Source organism: Myxine glutinosa, chromosome 12 (assembly GCF_964187855.1).
Source record: "Myxine glutinosa chromosome 12, kmMyxGlut1.1, whole genome shotgun sequence".
Taxonomy (NCBI): domain Eukaryota; kingdom Metazoa; phylum Chordata; class Myxini; order Myxiniformes; family Myxinidae; genus Myxine; species Myxine glutinosa.
The window spans coordinates 87,641,117-87,663,051 of NC_136272.1; the positions used below are offsets into that span (position 1 = coordinate 87,641,117).

Below are 21,935 nucleotides of genomic sequence, written 5' to 3' on the forward strand. Positions count from 1 at the left end.
CTATGAGTCTGGGAAGGGATTTAAAAAGATCGCCAAACAATTTGAAATCAATCATTCGACTGTCCGGAAGATCATCTACAAGTGGAGAAGATTCCAAACAACTGCCAACTTGTTCAGGCCACGGCGCCCCACCGCCCCAGCAAGTTCAGCCCAAGAGCAGACCGCAAGATGCTGAAAGAAGTCTCTAAGAACCCCAGAATGTCATCACGGGACCTACAGGTAGCTCTTGCCACTGTTGATGGCAAAGTGCATGGGTCTACCATAAGAAAGAGGCTGCACAAATTTGATCTACATGGGAGGTGTGCCAGGAGGAAACCTTTGCTGTCCAGAAAGAACATCAGGGCAAGACTAAAGTTTGCCAATGAACACCTAGACCAGCGTTTCTCAACCGGGGGCCCGTGGCCCCCCAAGGGGGCCACGTGCCTTCGACCGGGGGGCCACGAGCAGACGCCGAAAAACTGCGATTCAGAATGCAGAAGCTTGTAATGTACAATTAAGGTGACGAGTCTCCGGTCATAGTGTCAAAGTAAAAAGGGTAGATGAGTTTAACCTTCTCTAAAAAAGGGTAGATGAGTTTCTCTCAATCTCTTTCTGCTTCTTTACATCTCTACTTCCTTTCTTCTCCTTCCCTCCAGAGCACTTTTCTAAACCTAATTTTCAACCTTACTGTATTACCGTTACAAAAGTAATTAATTCGTATTTGCAATTTTTTTCTCAGATGTCGAAGGCTCGAAAATGGAATGACAGCTATGTCAAGTTTGGATTCACGAATGTCAGTCGAGATGGCGTGGACTGCGCGCAATGTCTGCACTGCTCGGTCGTGATGTCAAATGCGTCACTACGTCCTTCCAAACTTTCAAACCATCGCGACAAGATGCATCCCGGAAGGAAGGAAGATAATATCGACGCTCTGTCTGCGAAACGATCACGATATGACCGTGAAGCGACACTTCCCAAATTTGGATTCCGGCCAGAAGAAAAACCTGCTCTTCAATCCAGCTACGAAGTGGCATACCGAATTGCGAAGTGCAAGAAGCCGCACACTATTGCTGAGGACCTTATCAAGCCATGTACAGAGAAAATGGTGGAATTGATGATCGGACCAGAGGCGAAAAAGAAGATCCAGCAAGTTTCGCTCTCTAATGACACGATCCGACGACGGATTGGCGACATGGCTGCTGATGTGTGCCGTCAAGTTTGCTCCGAAATCAAACAAAGCACGCTCCAGGCTAGCCTTCAATTAGACGAGTCTACCGACACCGCCCTGGAGAGCCAGTTGATCGCCTTCGCTTGCTACGAGAGAAAGGGAAAGATGAAGGAAGAGTTCTTGTTCTGCAATACCCTACCAACCACAACGACAGCGGCAGATATCAAAGCTATTGTGGACTCTTTTTTTGAAGCTAACGGACTCGGTTGGCAGAATTTCAAGCACATTTGTACTGATGGTGCCCCAGCGATGGTCGGCGTCAGAGGGTTCGTCACGCTTGTGAAGAACGAATGGCCCCATGTGACGTCCTCCCACTGTTCGCTACACCGATACGCTCTTGCGTCAAAGACTCTTCCGCCTCGTTTGCTGGAAGTCATGGACGTCGCGGTCAAAGTGATCAACTTCATTCGTGCGAAGGCCAAAAATCATCGGCTCTTCCAACTACTGGCCAACGAAATGGGAGCGGAACATGTTGGACTTCTGTTCCACACCTAAGTCCGTTGGCTATCGAGGGGGAAATGCCTCTCTCGGCTGTATGAACTCCGGGTTGAGGTGGAAATCTTCCTGCGAGACAACGAAAACAACCTCCATGTCCACTTCGACAATGAAGAGTTCGTCATGATGCTCCCCTACCTGGCCGATATATTCGGCCAACTCAACGAAATGAACCAGTCCTTACAAGGCCGTGATGCGACAGTCAGTGACGTTCAAGACAAGCTTGCCGGACTGTCTGCTAGAATGGAAGTCTGGCAGGCACGAATCAAGGCCGGGTCCACTGCCTCGTTTCCTTTCTTGGACGAGCACCTGCAGACGCAGAGGATTGAGCTTCCCGTCGGCATCAAAGATTGCATCACTAGACATCTCGACAATCTCTCCGCTGAGTTCAAATCGTATTTCGACGATGCACCGTTGGATGTTCCGTGGCACAAAGACCCGTTCAACGCCAAAATTGAACCTACTGAAGACGAAGCAGACGAGCTGGCAGAGTTGAAGGTTTCAAAAGCAATGAAGCTGGTCTTCAGTAACAAAGAAGACCTCTCCACCTTCTGGTTGTCTGTTCAGGATGCGTATCCACTACTCAGCAAGAAGGCATCCGTAATGCTCATTCAATTCGCCACAACATATCTTTGCGAATCTGGATTTTCTGACCTTGCGACCATTAAAACGAAGTCCAGAAACCGTCTTGAAGTTGGGAACGATATTCGCCTTGCTGTGTCCAAGACGGAGCCGGACATAAGAGGCCTCGTCAGACAAGCCCAACAGCAAGTGTCTCATTGATTGTATTGCTTAGAAAAATGTTTACTTTGATTTATCTTTCAAGACTGAGTAAATAAATTTCATAAAACGAAATCTGCATCTTTTATTGAAGGGCAGGGGGCCACGAATGTTAAGCGACTCGGTAGGGGGGCCATGGGCCATCAAAGGTTGAGAAACGCTGACCTAGACAAAGACCAGCACTTCTGGAACAATGTGCTCTGGACAGATGAGTCAAAGGTGGAGCTATTTGGCCACAGTACCAGAAGACATGTTTGGCGAAAACCAAAGACAGCATTTCACCACAAGAACCTGATACCAACTGTAAAGCATGGTGGTGGAAATATTATGGTTTGGGGCAGCTTTGCTGCATCAGTGCCTGGGCAGCTCACCATCATATAATCCACTATGAATTCTGCATTGTACCAGAGGGTGCTTGAGGATAATGTGAGGCCCTCTGTCGGAAAGTTGAAGCTCAACCGAAGGTGGACCTTGCAACATGACAATGACCCAAAACATACCAGTAAATCCACCAAGGAATGGCTGAAAAGAAAGAAATGGAGGGTTCTGGAATGGCCAAGTCAAAGCCCGGATCTAAATCCCACCGAGATGTTGTGGGGGGATTTGAAACAAGCTGTGCATGCAAGAAACCCCTCAAACTTCGCACAGCTGAAATAATTTTGCATGGAGTGGGCAAAAATTTCTCCCAGTCGATGTCAGAGATTGGTAGACAGTTATAAGAAACGCCTACTTGAGGTTGTTTCTGCCAAAGGAGGCAATACCACTTATTAGAGCCAAAGGTGTACTTACTTTTTCCACATGCGAAATTTGCATTTATGTCTATTTAAATTATACAATGGACTACAAAATGTAAATGTTTCATGATATTTGTTATATTATATCACCTTTATCTATCAATATTGTTGAAATGAAGATCAAATAGCTGTATGTTGAAATATGTTGAAAAAGTCAAAACTTTACATGGGGTGCACTTACTTTTTCACCTGACTGTATGGTGTTTATAATAGCGGACATGGATTTGTCCCCCCATCAAGGAAGACTCTCTCGTGTTCAGGCCATTGGTGCTCCTATGGTTGGCAGCGAGTGTCCCAGAAACGTTGAAGGAAAGAGAGTGGCAATCATATGTGGAACAATTGCATGCTCAGTCAGGATTGCCCAGATAGCTCAGATGGCAGAGCACTGGTACGGGTTTCCAGAGGACCTGGGTTAGATTCCCGGTCTGAGAATGTAATTTTCCCACATTTCTGTATTTAGTAGGGGACCAGCTAATAGATTCTGTGACCATTTTCTCAGGACCACGGTTTGAAGGCATATTTTGAATGATTAGGCAATACTAAAAAAATTTAGCCGGGGGGCCCCTCACAAAAGTGCGGGCGAACTCCACCAGAGGGTGAAATCCAAGATGGCCACCAATAATACTGATTTGGCCATATTTCCACTTTTAATTGAGTTAGAAAGATGATTTTTGTGTCTAAATATATGTTTTTGAGGTCAAGGAATTCAAAAACAACTAAAATAATGTAGAATTAAAAGTTACTTCATTTCTAAACAAAATTTCACTGTTTCACCACAAATCAACAATTTATATATACATTTGTATGTTCCGAAACTGGTGAAAGGCATATTGAGCAATAATGACATGGATTAGGACAATAATTTCAATATGAAGACAAAATTAGAAGTCTTCATCAAAGTAATCTGTCAACATGTTAATTAGTCTTGTACAACTGTACATTGTAAGTATTTTTTTTACTAGAGGTAAACATATACTTAAACAGAACTGGTTATGTGGATTGCATAAAATTGGATTCATAGGTCAAAGTAATATGCCTACATATCTTTTAATACACAACAATCTACATTTGCATAAAAATGTATGCTGAATGGTGTGTGTATGTATGTATGTATGTATGTATGTATGTATGTATGTATGTATGTATGTATGTATTAGATATATATATATATATATATATATATATATATATATATATATATATATATATATATATATATAGTGAAACCTTGACTTACGAGTGCACTAACTTACGAGTTTTCCGAGATACGAGCCGTCGCTCGGTCGATTTTTTGCTTTGTGATGCGAGCCGAGATCTGAGTTACGAGCGAGCGAGCTTACGCCACCCGCCACTAGGTGGCCCAGCGAGCGTTCAGTTCACGTGGTTATCTTGCCAGGAAGGTTATCTATATATATATAGTGAAACCTTGACTTACGAGTTTAATTCGTTCTGTGACCGAGCTCGTAACTCAATTTGCTCGTTTCTCAAATTAAATTTCCCCATTAAAATGAATTGAAATGCTATTAATCCGTTCCAGCCCCCCAAAAACCACACCAATTTTTTTTGTTACATGTTTTTAAATAAGAAAAATGTCCTTTAAAAATAACAAATAATGTATAAACAAGCACGACCTCGTATATACTGTACATAATAAAAGAGAATGTAAAGAAATAAACTGGTTTTATTAAGTGTATTTACTCACACTCCTCACTGTATTTACTCACTGTATTTACTGACACTGTCAACCAGACAAACAACAACTATTCCATCTCTTCATGGACAGAGGTCCGGAGCTTTGAAATAATCTTAACGCCCTTGGCTGGCGTTATAGCCTTTATCGACTCCTTCTGCTTCAAAATCGTACATATCGTAGAAGTACTACGATCGTACTGCCTCGCCAAGTCGACAACACGCACACCTCGCTCATGTTTTTCGACAATTACGTGTTTTATATCCAAGCACATCATCCTTTTCTTCTTCTCAGCACTGCTCTTGGCACTCAATTTCTTAGGACCCATGGTTAAAACTAAGAAATTTTCCAAAATAAACAAAATGCGAAAACAAAGCAACAGCGATACGGCAGAGATGCTTGCACGGCAAGATAACCACATGAACTGAACGCTCGCTGGGCCACCTCGTGGCGGGTGGCGTAAGCTCGCTCGCTCGTAACTCAGATCTCAGCTCGCATCACAAAGCAAAAAATCGACCGAGCGACGGCTCGTATCTCGGAAAACTCGTAAGTTAGTGCACTCGCAAGTCAAGGTTTCACTATATATATCTGTATTGTATATATATATATATATATATATATATATATATATATATATATATATATATATATATATATATATATATATATATATATATATATATATATATATATATATATATATATATATATATATATATATATATATATATATATATATATACACATACATATGTAGGGAGCTGTAATGCCCCTCCCCCTTTGTATATCCTTGCTGCTTTACCAATTACCAAGTATAACCAATTATATGTTTTGTTTTGACTTGCTACTGTACTCTTTTATGATACTGAGTTCTTTCTACTGCATTGAGGATGTGTAATATCCTAATAAGGAGTTCTCTGCCTTTGTGCTCTGGCCTGCGTGGGCGCAATCTCTAGTTCCCCTTTCCAGGCCTTGGAGGCAACTCTTATCTCTCTTTGCCTGTTTCCTGATTTTGCCATTATCTTGCAAGTTGACAGTTTTACGAGTGTCCACTCCCCTTTGTACTTTCCCAAGCCAGCTGCTATACAGAAAGTTGTAAACATGTTGTCACATAATGCTGACCATCTCCTTATCAGAAGCTAACCCATGACTGGCCTTGGATGAACTTCCTTTAATTAACTGAACAACAGGATGGGACTATGGTGGGGGACCCAATGAGCCCATTCTGTCTCTGTGTCTTGTGAGCTAACTCCACCCCTGACTTTCCTTTATATAAAGCAATGTTAATTGAATTATTTCAGAGCATCTTGTTGTACTGTTGGTCATTCCTTGTGAGTTTCAATGCAACTTTGCTGTCCTCAAGCTTGAGTACTCGAGTTCCAATAAATATATCCGTTGCTCCTTTCTTCTGAGTTCTTCTGAGTCCCAAGTCCTAAGTCTCAATCCGACAACTGGTGGCAGCGGTGGGATCAGTCTGGGCAGTCCGGGACGCGGTCCCAGGCAAGGGAGTGGTGAGAGACCAGCTGGCAATTGATCCGGGTCAGGTGAGCTGTGGTTTTCTTTTGTTTTTTCCTTTTTAGCCCGGGGGTCAGTCCAAATTGTAACCCACTCTCTCTTGCTCGGTCGCCGTACGTTCCGTTCCCTGCTCATACCTGTTCCACGAACCTAAATTTAATTACGGACCGCTTGGGTCCTGGAGCAACTGATTGTTTATGGACTCGTTAGGGTAACGTTACGTAAGGTGAAGTGCCCCACGTTGGGCGCCTGAGGTTAAGGGGTAATAGATCTCTGGGTTGTAAGGGTAAGGATAAGGGCGGCGTCCCGATCCGAGGCCTACCCGGGAGACGTTGGGATTTTAAGTAAGATCAGAACTATTATACGGGCGTAGGACGCCAGGCAAGTGCAGTAAGGGTAGGATAGACGGCTGTGTAGGCGGGCGAGCCTCTCAGGAGAGTAGGTAGCGCGGCCGTACCACGCGAGGCGGGCGAACCTCACGAGTACAAGACTGCGAGCCTCTCAGAGTTAGGTAGACGGCTGTAAACGCGAGGCGGGCGATCCTCACGAGTACAAGGCTACGTCGGTAAACTAAATTTTCCTAGGATGGGTAACAGTATGGGTAATAAGACAGTAAAGGCAGGTGAACCGCTTAGACATACCCCAGCATTTTTTATGTTTAAGAGGTATGGCTATGCTGCTGTGAGACCAGGGAAGTCATGGGTTGCATTGACGAAGGATTTAGGAGAACCGTGGCCCGAAGGAGGGTCTTTTGCGCTGGAAAAATTGGACGTATTGTATGAGACATTAGAAAAGTTCGAACAGGCCACGAAACACTTTCCGCCTGACTATTGGAAAGTCTTTGGCTGGTGGAAGGAAGAAGCGATGAAGCGACACGCAAAGTCGAAACAGGCCAGCTTGGCTGGTGAGGTAACAAAACTCAAGGGTCTGAGGAAACAGGCGAATAAAGAGCAGGATGAAGCGCTTAAGGAAATAGAGAGGCAGGCCAACGCGCGACTGATGCCGCTCGTTGAAAACCCAGACCCCGCGAGAGGGGAGGCAGTGACCAATCTACCCTCCCCAGCCCCAGTCCTAAGCTCTGTCCCGGGGTTTCAGGCACCACCTATCCTTTCTGCGCCCCCGCTACCACCTCCCTATAACCCCGCTACCATCGCGCCCCAGATACCCCAGAACCACCCGAGCCAGGGAAGGCCGTTTGCACAACTCGGGGCTAACGGAATAGATGACGGGACCGACATCGCAGGGTTCCCGCCACCGATAGGATCGGATGGGTTATACCCCTCACTGGTAGGTTGTAAGGGGAAAAGGACCTCACAAACTACCCCATCGGAATGTCAGGAAATAGAGGAAAGGAAAACATTGTGCCCCGTACAAGTTATCGGAGTTGACGCAGCAGGTCATGGGGTTCGGGAAAGAGTACCTTGGAAAGAATCCTCTTTAACTGTAATGCGGGCAAGGATTCAAAATTTGCTTATTGAGGATCCACGGCAGATAGTGCCGACCATGTCGAATTGGGTTTTGGATGGCGAGTGCGACTATCGAGACATAACCCATATGGGAGTGTCCGTGCTCCCACCCAAGGTATGGGAAAGGGCTAGACAAAGAGCACACTGGCCGGTGGCAGACCCAAGGGCTGGTGCAAACCCCCTGTTAACACAAGCGCAATGGGATGCTCAAAAGGTCCTGCTGCTAGATTCTATTGAGCAGGCGCTGTTGCCAGCAGGAGGTCCGGATTGGGGAAAGATCGGGGCCATAAAACAAAAGGCAGGAGAACCAATTGGAGAGTACCGAGAAAGGTTGGAAAAGGCCATTGCGCGCTGGGGAGGACTGGGTCCGATGCAGCTGGGAGGGCTACCCCAACCATTGGTAAATCAATATCTAATCGAGGGGCTTCGGCCGGTGTTAAAGAAACAGGTACAGACCGTCCTCTTCGGCTGGAAGGGAATGACAACCAACGAATTATGCGACAAACTGGAACAATGCCCGGGCTCCTCCCTAGAGGAGAAGAAGGATATTAAGGAGGAAATATTGCAAATGTTTGTCCAAGAGAAACGGGCTCAATTTAATCAGAATAAAAAGGGGGATCAGAGTCAGAACTACATACACGAACAGTGCCAGAAGTGGGGACCTGTTTGAGGTCCAGAGGAACATAGGAGGAGTTGTTATCCTCTTTTCTATAAGGGCCAATTCCCCAACGGAGAGTGGATCCACAACGAAAATGAGAACTGCGACGGTTGTACTGAGGAAGATTTTGGACTAATTAATATGAACGAGGTGAAACAACAATGGACAATACCACCCCCTCTTCCCCCTCCTCCTCAAAACCCTCAAACTTGGACTGTGCAAGGGCCCCCTCCCCAAAATTGGTATCCACCAAGACCCCTTCTCCAAAACCCCGGACCACCCCCCAATAGTGGGATGCAGAACGGACCAAGGGGGAACTGGGCCCCGCCTCGGGGTCCGCCGCAGTGGCAACCAGTGAACCAGTCACATTGGGGGCCGCCAGAACGCCGGCAGGGCGGAAGGGGCGCTGTAGAGGGACGACCTATGCCCTCCGCACCACCGGTTCCGCAGGAACCGTGCCATTATTGCAAGCAGATGGGACACTGGATACGTGATTGCCCAAAGGCTCGTAAGGGGTTTCAGCCCCAATACAATAGAGGGGCCTATTGACGGGACGCTGGCGAGTCGCCCAAGGAGTGTCCTCTCTTGACCATGACACCGGCAGAGGAACCAACCATGATGTTGGACGTGGAGGGAAGACAATTAGAATTTCTCGTAGATACGGGCGCGACTCGCAGCACAATTAACAAGGGGCAATTGCCCTCTTTGCGCCCTACGGCCAGGAACGTTCAAATACTGGGTGTTTCGGGTTTACCCCAAGCGCTTCCTATTTCGGAGGAAGTGCGAGTAACATGCGGCCCGCTGGAGGCTAAACATGCCTTTTTGATGACCACTACCGCCCCGACGAATTTGCTGGGACGGGATTTATTGTGCCGTTTGGGCTGTCAGATCTCATGTACCGAGGAGGGAGTTTTCGTAGACGTCGCGGAATCTAAACGCGACTTGGTAATGACGGCATTGTCTCGGCCCGGCCCCACCGTGTATTGGTGGCGCATGGATGAAGGGGCTCTGGCTACCTGGACGCATATCATAGATAATGTGTGTTTGGACAACGCAGTTCTGCGAGATTGGCTACAACTGCACGAAATTTCGATAAAAACCTTAAAGGATAGTCCACCCCATTGCACTGCGTACTATGATGCAACGGGCGACGACGAGAATTATCGAGAAAAGGTTAAGGAAAAGCTGGGCGAGCGCACGCCTCTACACTTGTCACGGATGTGGATCGGCCGCGAGGGAATAGGAATCGAGGCAGTCCTAACCTCGAGTCAGCGTGCATTGACCCGATACCCCGAAGGAGCGGCCGCCCATGTTACCCTCACTACTGCCAAGGGGTGGCCGCCGGAAAGTGTAGGTTGGATGGTAGGGAGGTTACGTGAAGTTCCCCTACAAGGTTATCGGAGTAAGAAGGGCCGTTGGACTTTGAAACGGCTCCAAAATGGCGAAGGGTTCTCAATTGACTTCAAGACACAACGGAGGGATGGAACGTTCGAAGCAACAGAGTTGCCTCCTAAGGGCACCTATGCCATGAGGGCAGTGCTGACGGACCCGGGTGAGTCAGATTACCTCCTAGCGGAGGTGCCAGACAATTTATGGCCCAAAAGCGACGGTGAGGTTGGACGGATGCGAGACGCCGAACCTCTAGTGATAGCAGTGCAGCCGGGGATGCGCTTGCCAAATGTAAAACAGTATAAGCTACGACCTGAGGCCGACGTAGGCATAGCACCAGTGATTCAATCCCTAGTGGAACAGAAGATTATCGTGGAAACTAACAGCCCATGTAATACACCAATTTTGCCAGTTAAAAAGCCGTCAAAGGACAAATGGAGGTTTGTACAGGATTTAAGGGAGGTGAACAAGGTGATACAGGGCATACACCCACTAGTTCCAAACGGAGAAACCCTCATGATGTCAATTCCACCGGACGCAACATACTTCACGGTCATCGACCTTTGTTCTGCGTTTTTCTCTGTGCCCATCGCGCCTGAGTCACAATACTTATTCGCTTTCACCCATAGGGGGCGCCAGTATACTTGGACAGTACTACCTCAGGGGTTTTCAGATAGCCCCACTCTGTTTTCCCGGGCGCTGCACCGCGACCTGGCGGATGTGGAATTGAAGGGAGGGTCAGTGTTGCTGCAATACGTTGACGATTTGTTGATTTGCTCCCCTTCAAAGGAGGCGTGCGAAATGGATTCTTTGGCCCTATTAAAGGCCTTGGCGGCCAAAGGCCACAAAGTAGGCAGACCAAAACTTCAGTTTGTGCGGCAGGTTGTAACTTACTTGGGACACGCCATTTCGCATGGAAAACGAGAATTGGATGCTGGACGGGTGACCGCTATCATGGAGCTGCCTCGCCCTCGCTGGCAACGACAAATGCTGCGCTTCCTAGGTATGACGGGATATTGCCGCACTTGGATACTTGATTTTGCGCTGCTGGCTAAACCACTGTACGAGGCGACCAAATCAAATGCCCCGGACCTATTGATATGGACGGATGAATTGAGGCGATGTTTTGACGGGCTGAAACAGGCGCTGGTTACGGCACCGTCATTAGGACTCCCGGATTATGCGAAACCATTTACCCTTTACACTCACGCCGTGGGAGGTTTCGCCCAGTCAGTTTTGACACAGACCCATGGGGATAAGGAGCGGCCGGTAGCCTACTTTAGTAAAAAGTTAGACCCGGTCGAACAAGGGTTTCCGGTGTGCTTGCAAGCCGTGGCAGCGGCCAGGTACGCAGTAGAAAGAACAGCGGACATTGTTATGGGACACCCAGTAACGCTACGAGTACCGCATTGCGTCACTTCGCTGTTGTTACAGCGAAGCACACAGCATTTGTCTAACACTAGATTAATGCAATACGAATCCGCACTGATCACTGCAGCCAACATCACGATCGAACGTTGCACGACGCTCAACCCAGCCTCACTGATGCCCACTCCTGAGGAGGGCGAACCTCATGTGTGCTCCGACGTTGTGCAGCTAGTCTCCACGGTGCGATCGGATTTAAAGGACAATCCCTTAGAATACCCCGACTGTATATATTATGTCGATGGATCAGCTAGGCGCGCATGGGACGGGTCTCTGTTGTCCGGGTACGCCATGTGCTCGGATAGCGAAACGGTAGAGAGCGGGCGTCTTCCACCTACATTTTCCGCACAGCAGGCGGAGCTGTGCGCCTTGACCAGAGCGTGCAGCTTGGCGGAAGGCCTTGCCGTCAACATTTACACAGATTCGGCCTACGCTCACGGCGTAGTCCACGATAAAGGAGCCATCTGGAAGATGAGAGGTTTTCTCACATCTGCCGGTTCAGTGATAAAGAACGGCGCGCTGGTAGAAGGGCTCCTCCGAAGCATTTTACTTCCCCGCGCTATCGCGGTAATTAAGTGTCGTGGCCACCAAAGGGCGGACACTGACGTTGCCCGGGGCAACGCAAGGGCGGACGAGGCGGCAGGAAAGGCCGCCAACCAACAGATAGAACGCAACATGCCGATGGTGACACGAGCACAGAAGACAGCCGCACAGATTGCTGACATACCGACTGCGGGACCACCCGCCACACCAACTAAGGACGATATCATAAATTTGCAAAATGCTGCACCGACGGCCGAACACGAGGTCTGGCTCAAACGAGGAGCAATACGCCCTGGGCCAGGGGAAATGTGGACCCTTGATGAAAAACCTATAGCACCCCAGGCTTTACTGCCTTGGCTGGCACGCATGGCTCATCAGAACGGTCATGTGTGCCAGAGGGGGGTGATGGGACAGATAGACTACACTTGGGCAGCGCCAGGACTGTCACGGATTGTATCCGAAGTGTGCCGATCGTGTGTGGTCTGCCAGCAACACAATAGAGGGGCGCCGCCGAGACATGCACATGATGGGGGACGGCCCCCGCCAAGTGGGCCGTTCGCAACTATTGAGTTCGATTTTACAGAATTGGAACCAAGCATGTCGTTTCGCTATGTGTTGGTAATCGTAGATACGTTCACCAAATGGGTCGAAGCATACCCATGCGTCAAATCCGATGCTCCGACAGTAGTGAAGCACCTCGTGCGGGATTTTATGTGCAGATTTGGCATTCCCCAGATAATTTCGTCAGATCAAGGAGGCCATTTCACGGCGCAGGTGGTTAAGGGCATCCTGAAGGCGTTGGGCGTTAAACAATCCTTCCATTGCGTCTACCACCCACAGTCCTCAGGACTTGTGGAACGAACGAACAAGACTTTAAAGAATAAACTAGCGAAACTTTGCGCAGACACAGGCTTGAGGTGGCCAGAGGCTCTTCCGCTTGCATTGATGAGCATTCGTTCCACCCCGGGTCGCACTACGGGCCTTTCCCCCCACGAAATATTAATGGGACGACCTATGAGCTTGCCCGTTTCAGCACCAACAGACATGTCCACCCTTGCTTTGCCAGTAATGGATGACATGCTTTTGAGATTTTGCATAGGCTTGTCGAATGTGGCACGCAGCATCCATGCTCGAGTACGAGAGGCGCTGCCTGAACCAATAGGCCACGCCATCCACAACTTTCAGGCCGGCGACTGGGTGCTCGTGAAGCACTTCACCCGCAAGGCTGCTTTGGAGCCACGGTGGAAGGGACCATTCCAGGTGCTACTGGTCACACCGACGGCAGTCTTCTGCGAGGGTAAACCTTCGTGGATCCACGCCACCCATTGTAAGTTGTCCATCCCCGCACCACAAGCCACACAAGACACCGCACCTCACATTGCTGCAGACACCACACCTCACACCGCTGAAGACAATGCACCGTCTAGGGCACCACAGTCTCCTAAGGGCGGCGATGACGGTCATGATGATGGGAATGCTGGGTAGCTGCCTCAAACCCCCTGCCGGAGATAGGCTCTGGCACTTTGAGCGACTGAGAAAGGACCTCCCCAAGTACCCAGGACCCGACAACTATTCAGCATTTTCCCTCTACCCCGTCAAGTATATAACGGCTAACTGGGGAGACAAAATAGCGGTGAATTGCTGTAACCTGGAAACGAGCTTTAAGTGGTTATCTGTAAGATGGGCGGAAGCTATAGTGGTACACAATAACACACCGCAGGCACGCATGACAGGCACACGCCTAGTCCTGACTAAGGTTAGGAAAGTGGAAAATGGAACATATGGGGACATAAGCGGCCGACATGCCCGAGGATATGGATGGGGCCAGGGTGTTGAGAATACTACCCTCTTGTTGCATTATGCCCCCATTGGTCCGGATACAACAATGATACTTGAATGTGGAATATGGCCCCCTCGCACGACAATCCCAAATGGAACCACATCTTACCTTCGACCTAGTTGCGCCGCTTACGTCATTAAGACTCCGCCTGCCCAGGAAGTAAGAAAGAAGCCAGAGGAGAACACATACTGGAAGGTCGCACGGCATATGGCCACATTACAGAATAGGACACGGTGTTGGATGTGTATGCACCTTCCCCGCACCAGCACAACAGGAATACCAATGGTAGCGTTACCCCTATCACTCAATGATTTGTGCTCAAAGCCACTAGACACCAAATGCCTTAGTACAACCCTGACAAGCCAAGGTTCTGACGGAACTGCGTGTAAACGAGTTTTCCAGTACTCGCCCCCCATCCAGTCCCAACACTTTGAGGAACGTCCGGCGCCGGTTTGGGTTAAACCGGCTAGGGGGGCCCTCTGCTTAGAAGGAAAGGGCCAAATAACGGTAGGCAAATCTGTGTGTAGAGCTACCCTCCTCGCGGACCCTAGGGAAGGGAAACACATGCTGTTAGTAAATGTTACAAGTTCGCCCTTACATAATCTCACACACCTCCAGTTGGCATGGGAAGGGGTAAACGGAACAAACACTATTGTAGACCGTCGCACTTGCATGACCACTCATTTAGTGGCTCCACACGGAACCATGTTTGTATGCGGGAACAAAGCTTACCCATATTTACCTGATAATTGGGGAGGACGTTGCTATTTAGGATCAGTTTTCCCAGAAATGGAAATGCGACAACACTTGCATAATACCCCCGCACTCATAAGGACACAACGAAGCACCCATTGGAACGACGACGGCACCACCACCTTACATGGCGCTGATTGGGAGAAGGCCGTTAGTTTCTTTTTCCCATGGGCTGGGACGGTCATGAGCAGTTACCGCATTGACAAAATTGCGTTAATCTTAGAAACTGTGGCCAACGCCACCGCTACAGCACACGACGAAATGTTGGACACAGTTGTCCATCTGCGTACAATGGTTATGCAAAATAGGGTTGCATTAGATATGCTATTGGCAGAACGAGGAGGGGTATGTGGGATAATTGAGGGTAAATGTTGCACTTTTATTCCTGACCCCTCACAGGGTGTCAGTGCTGCTATTATAACGTTAAGGGAAAGCGCTCACTCATTGACAAGGGATCGATTGGATCGGGAAGCCTCCCACCAGTGGCTTACCGACTGGTTCAAGGGGTGGACAGGCACAATTGTAAAGTGGGTACTAACCGCCTTGGCAATAGTCCTTGGAATCGTGGTTTGTTGTGTAATAATCAAGGCTTTAGTCCTTGCGTGTGTGAGGAAGTTTTCCACAGGATGGACACTGAAGACGACAACAGAAAGGGCCATGGTGATGCTTGAAAAGCTGACCGTGGGTCCGGATGACACACCAGCTGTCAACTCAACTGCCAGTCGCGGATCCTGGAACGACGACCTGAACGAGTCACTGGGCCGCGACAATGAGATCTCCGCTTCCGAAGATTGTTCTTCCATTGTTGATATTACCGATAATGACGTCGAGTACACTTATGCGGACCTCGAAGCATTTCAGGCTACCAGGAGGCCGTTTAAACTGGGCCCCGACACGTCGGAAGAAGAAATCGACGATTTCCTGAAGGATTCCTCTCGTTTCTTCACGATATGCCATGCCGTGGCTATGACTATGGGCCGTCCACTCCGCAGGCCTACGCCACCTGAAAATAATGTTACTGATGATGTTACCAATGATGATGTGGGCCACTTGCGAGGGTCCCCGGCTGATGTTTATGTTTCAATGCAGGCTCTGCCTCTCCATGTTTCACGAGCTCACCTTTATGTCTCACAAGCCCACAGTGAGTCAAACGCCACTGACCCAGTTCGGGATTTGGACCCAGCTGTGAACCCAAGCCCGGATGGAGAGGAACTCGATCGTGAAAATACTCTGAGTTCCGAGTCTGATTGTTTTGGAGATTCGCCCTTGAATAACAGCGAAGCAAGCAGCATCGCCTCGGACGATCTCGACTTTGACCCAAAGGAAGTTTCTCTCCCACCTTTGGATCGTTATGCTTTATTTCATGGCCATAGGTTTGAGCCACCTGATACTGACGATGTTGTGTCTTCCCCAGATCACCAGCACGTAAGAGACCTCATGAACATGAATATCGATTGAGCGCTGAAGATCGACAAGGATTTCACTTGGGGAAGCCTGGGCGAGCTCCAGTTGGGGAGGAGTCCGGCTGCACCTCTGTGGACCAAGGGTGGGTCGGAGATCTTCCTGGGTGTGGACCCCGGTGGAACCAGAGGTCTTCGTTGTGGATTTGGCGCGCTATTCGATCTTCATGTCTCTACGGTCTCACCTCATACACCCATCTACACCCGACTTACATCATACATCCACTTACACCCACTTGCACCCACACACCCGCGGATCAGCCTGCTGGGTTCGTTGTGCGGTACTGGGTACGGGACATGCTCACTGGGCTGCATTCGTGTGGTACGTTACGTTTAGTTACACTCTCTCTCTCTCCCACCTCTTTTGGTGGATTTTGTGTGCCATTTGATCACTCTGCTTTTACGGCCTTACATTGCATACTCACATACAGACGCGAATCATCCTACTGAGTTTGTGTGGTGCTTTGGTACGGGACATTCTTACGGGGCTGCCTTCGCGTGATATGTTGAATGATTTTTCTGTTTTTGTTTGAAATAAAGGCCTTTGATTGGCTCGTAGATAACTTTGTATCTTAGATCCAAAAGGGCGGTATGTAGGGAGCTGTAATGCCCCTCCCCCTTTGTATATCCTTGCTGCTTTACCAATTACCAAGTATAACCAATTATATGTTTTGTTTTGACTTGCTACTGTACTCTTTTATGATACTGAGTTCTTTCTACTGCATTGAGGATGTGTAATATCCTAATAAGGAGTTCTCTGCCTTTGTGCTCTGGCCTGCGTGGGCGCAATCTCTAGTTCCCCTTTCCAGGCCTTGGAGGCAACTCTTATCTCTCTTTGCCTGTTTCCTGATTTTGCCATTATCTTGCAAGTTGACAGTTTTACGAGTGTCCACTCCCCTTTGTACTTTCCCAAGCCAGCTGCTATACAGAAAGTTGTAAACATGTTGTCACATAATGCTGACCATCTCCTTATCAGAAGCTAACCCATGACTGGCCTTGGATGAACTTCCTTTAATTAACTGAACAACAGGATGGGACTATGGTGGGGGACCCAATGAGCCCATTCTGTCTCTGTGTCTTGTGAGCTAACTCCACCCCTGACTTTCCTTTATATAAAGCAATGTTAATTGAATTATTTCAGAGCATCTTGTTGTACTGTTGGTCATTCCTTGTGAGTTTCAATGCAACTTTGCTGTCCTCAAGCTTGAGTACTCGAGTTCCAATAAATATATCCGTTGCTCCTTTCTTCTGAGTTCTTCTGAGTCCCAAGTCCTAAGTCTCAATCCGACACATACACAATTCAGCATACATTGATCCACCGTTTGCCCTTCACGTGACTCGTGGTGGTTCCTCTCGGCTCTCCCCCCGTTGGTATTTTTGTGCACATAAGATTGTTCACGGTTCTGTTTAAATATTATTTAAATATGTATAACCTTTCCCCTTCAGTGTTTTACTCAGTGGTATTTTACAACACGCTGTTTTTCTTCCTATTTAAAAGGCTTTTCTCAATTTCCTCTCCAACTCATTCCACCTCAAAAAAAAGAAATTCAATATCTTATACGTCTCCCTCACTACATGGTCTAAATTCACATTCATTCCATCCCTACTCCATCATTCTGAACCGGATTGCTAACTTGAAAATCACAACAAACCCAATTTGTTTTCAATGTTCGTCTTTCATTAATCATCCACTTTCTAAACCCCCTCTTGCCCCTCCCATCCAAATCCCTCCCCTTGCACCTACACTCCTAAACTCCCCCCTTGCCCCGCCACTCTTAAACTCCCCCCCTACCCCTCCACTCCTGAACTCCCCCCTTGCCCTTCCACTCCTGAACTCCCCCCCTTGCCCTTCCCCTCCTAAACTCCCCCCTCACTCCTCCCCTTCAAAACTCCCCCCCAACCCCTCCCATTCAAATAACCCCCATACCATTCCTCTCCAATTCTCCCTCCTCTCCCCTCCTCCTCAAAGCTGCCTCCTCCCCACTTCGTCTCCCTTCTATCTCATACCTCCACCCCCCCCCCAACCTTCTTCTTTCCTCTGCCCCCCCTCAAACAACCCCTCACTGTGCCTCATCCCTTCACCTTCAAACCTTTCATCCTCCTCATCCTTCCCTTTCTTGGAACTCTTCTGCAATCGCTGACACACTAACAACTGCTCTTCCTACCTCCCCCTCTCATCCTTCATCTAACCCTACTCCTCCCCTCCCCTGTCCTGTACCCGATGCTCCCCCTCTCTCTTCATTAACGGTATGGACCTCAAACATCCGGGGCCTTCGCTCAAACCTGACTGATCTCTCCATACAGGTTGCTTCTGACAATCCAGACTTGATCTGCTTAACAGAGACTTTCCTCCTTCAAGATGTCTCTGATTCCTTAATATCTCTTCCTGGTGACTCCCTCCTCCGGTATGATAGACCTGAGCCTCGGCCTGGTGGTGGGGTGGCTATCTTTATCAAAAACTCTTCCTCACTCTCCTTGCACTGCCCTCTCTCTCCTCCTCACCCCCAGGAGTACCTCTGGCTACGGCTTCCTCTCCGCTCCCACCTTTTGTTCATATGTGTTCTGTACCGTCCCCCAAACAGTGATGACTCCATCTACATTTCACTGTCTGACAACATGGACCAACTTCTATCCACTCATCCCAACTCTCTCTTCCTCATATGTGGTGACTTCAATTGTCATCATGCCACCTGGTTGGGTGTGGGTTCCTCTCTCACCAGTCATGGCACCTCAGCAAAGGACTTCTGTGACTCACTGGGATTGACACAATCTGTCAATTTCCCGACCCGGATCTCAGCCAATGGAGTATCTTCTCTTCTAGACTTGATTATGACCAACTTCCCTGCTAATGTCTGCTGCTCTTCTTCTGCTCCAATCGGTTCTTCTGATCATGTGCTTGTCAAAGTGGACATCTCTCTGGCCATTCTCAGAGAGCCTCCTCAGCATCGACGAGTCTGGCATTTCACTCAGGCCGACTGGGACGGTCTTCAAGCAGCCATCAATCGTCTGGATTGGTCTCCCATCTCCACTGCCTCTGACATCAATTCTTCCTGGGAATTCTTCCAAAGCAAACTGATCTCTCTCATGCACAGATTTATCCCATCTCGCCTTCAGTTGGCTTACCCTTCCTCCCGTCCATGGTACACTGAATCTTGTGGTGAGGCAGTTGCCCTGAAACAACTTGCCTTTGCCTCTTGGAAGGCTAATCCAACTGAAGGAAATCTCAGTTCCTTCCACCAAGCTCGGAACAAGTGTGTGTCTACCCTCAGGAGTGCCAGGAAGCACTATCTCTCCTCACTCAAGAATGAACTCTCAAACCTGTCTCCTTCCTCCAAATCCTGGTGGCGTCTGGTCAAATCCGTTTCTGGTGTTTGTTCCCCCTCCATCCCCTCCCTTACCTCAAATGGCCACACAGTTGACATCGCACGTGACAAAGCCGAATGCCTCAACTCTGTGTTTGCCTCAAAATCCTTAGTCCCAAACCCATCTCTCTCTGTTCCCACCTTTCCCAGTCGAACCAAACTGCTCCTGGACTCTGTGACCTTCTCTCCTGAGAAGGTGGAGGAGTTTTTATCAAACCTCGACTCTGATTCTGCAACTGGACCAGATGGCATCAGCCCACGGGTCCTAAAATCCTGCTCTGCCGCTCTGTCTCACCCTCTCTCTGTTCTTTTCACCCTATCTTTTGCTCAAGGTCATCTGCCAGCATCCTGGAAATCAGCAAACATTACCGCTTTACACAAAAAAGGTGCAAAAACAGATCCTTGCAACTACAGACCAATCAGCCTGCTCCCAATTATCAGCAAAGTCATGGAATCCATCATTGCTTCGGATATGAAATCTTTCCTCTTCTCCAATGGCTTGATCTCTGATCATCAATTTGGTTTCAGACCAGGTCACTCTACTCTGGACATGCTGCTTCTGCTGTCTCAACAATGGATGGAGGTCCTCAATGCCAAACAGGAAATCAGAGCTGTCTCCCTTGACATATCACGTGCCTTCGATACGGTCTGGCACCCAGCTCTGCTCACCAAACTCTCCTCATATGGTATCCATGGAAATCTCCATGCATGGCTTGCGGACTTCCTCTCTGGTCGTAGTCAACGTGTGGCCCTGAATGGATTTCTCTCATCTCCCCTTCCCGTTCAGGCTGGAGTTCCCCAAGGCAGTGTGCTGGGCCCTGTGCTTTTTCTGGTCTTTATCAATGATCTCTCCGACTCTCTGGAAAATCCTCTGTATCTCTTTGCTGATGACTCCACTCTCTGCCGCTCCATTCCTCTTCCCTCAGATCGGCAGTCTGCAGCCTCCTCACTCTCTGCACACCTGGACAAAATCAGACTGGTCAAACATGTGGAACATGTCTTTCAATCCTGACAAATCTCACACTCTTACTATGTCTCTCCGAAAAGATCGACTGGACAACCCTCCCATCTACTTTCTCAACAATCCTCTCCAAGAAGTTCTGTCGCTCAAGCTTTTGGGTCTCACCATCTGCCATGATCTTTCTTGGGAAAACCACATTTCCAAGCTGGCCTCCAAAGCCAGTCGCCGACTGGGCATCCTCCGTCGTGCGAAGTCCTTCCTAGGCACACCTGAGCTCCTCACCACATACAAGGCTTTCATCCGCAGCTCAATGGAATACTGTTCTCCCCTATGGGCTGGTGCTCCTGCCTCACACCTGGCTCGGCTTCACGCTGTTGAATCCAAAGCTTTCAGAATCATTGGAATCTCCCGCGATGAAGCTATCTCTGAGGGCCTTTCACTCACTCACCGCAGGCAGGTAGGTGGTCTTTCTGTCTTCTACCGACTCCTCTCCGGCCTTGCTCCCCCAGCTCTCTCTGTGCTCTGTCCCCCAAATATTCCTACAGGTCGCACAAGATCTGCCAGCCACCCTCTGATGGTTAAACTGCCGAAATCTCGGCTCTCTGCTCACCTTCACTCTTTCATTCCTCTTTTCTCCCGCCTCTGGAACAAACTCCCACACTCACTTCAATCACACTCCTCCCTCCAGGTCTTCAAAACAGCTGTTCACCACCATCTCTTATCTTCCCCCATCCAAAACCTTGATCTTTTCTACCCCCACTAATTCACCCCAGATCCACCTTGTTTGAAATTCCAACTTCTTTCCTGGAAGTCCTGGCAGTGTCCATATGTTTTATACCTCTCCCACCGCCCCCTTCCCATGCCCCCCCCCCCCCCCCCAAAGCCCTCGCCCTCTCTCAGATCTCTCGATGTCTCCATGTCTCTCGGTCCCTGCTCTCAAATGTTGTGTTTGTGTCCTTCCCCCTCTCTCCCCATCTTGTCTACCGCTCCCGATGTTATATGTTTTTGTGTCTGTTTGTCTTTTCTGTGTGATTAATGTTCGCTCTTTCACGAGCCTCGATCTTGTATACAAAAAAAAAAAAAAATGTAGATTGTTGTGTATTAAAAGATATGTAGGCATATTACTTTGACCTATGAATCCAATTTTGTGCAATCCACATAACCAGTTCTGTTTTAGTATATGTTTACCTCTAGTAAAAAAAATACTTACAATGTACAGTTGTCCAAGACTAATTAACATGTTGACAGATTACTTTGATGAAGACTTCTAATTTTGTCTTCATATTGAAATTATTGTCCTAATCCATGTCATTATTGCTCAATATGCCTTTCACCAGTTTCGGAACATACAAATGTATATATAAATTGTTGATTTGTGGTGAAACAGTGAAATTTTGTTTAGAAATGAAGTAACTTTTAATTCTACATTATTTTAGTTGTTTTTGAATTCCTTGACCTCAAAAACATATATTTAGACACAAAAATCATCTTTCTAACTTAATTAACAGTGGAAATATGGCCAAATCAGTATTATTGGTGGCCATCTTGGATATATATATATATATATATATATATATATATATACAGTGAAACCTTG

General features: G+C 48.1%; 1 protein-coding gene across 1 annotated transcript in view; it reads right to left on the reverse strand.

The window, feature by feature from the left end:
- LOC137437583 (uncharacterized) overlaps positions 1-21,935 on the reverse strand; it is a 230,052-nt gene that overhangs the window by 193,612 nt on the left and 14,505 nt on the right. The gene's annotated exons all lie outside the window — the stretch shown is intronic.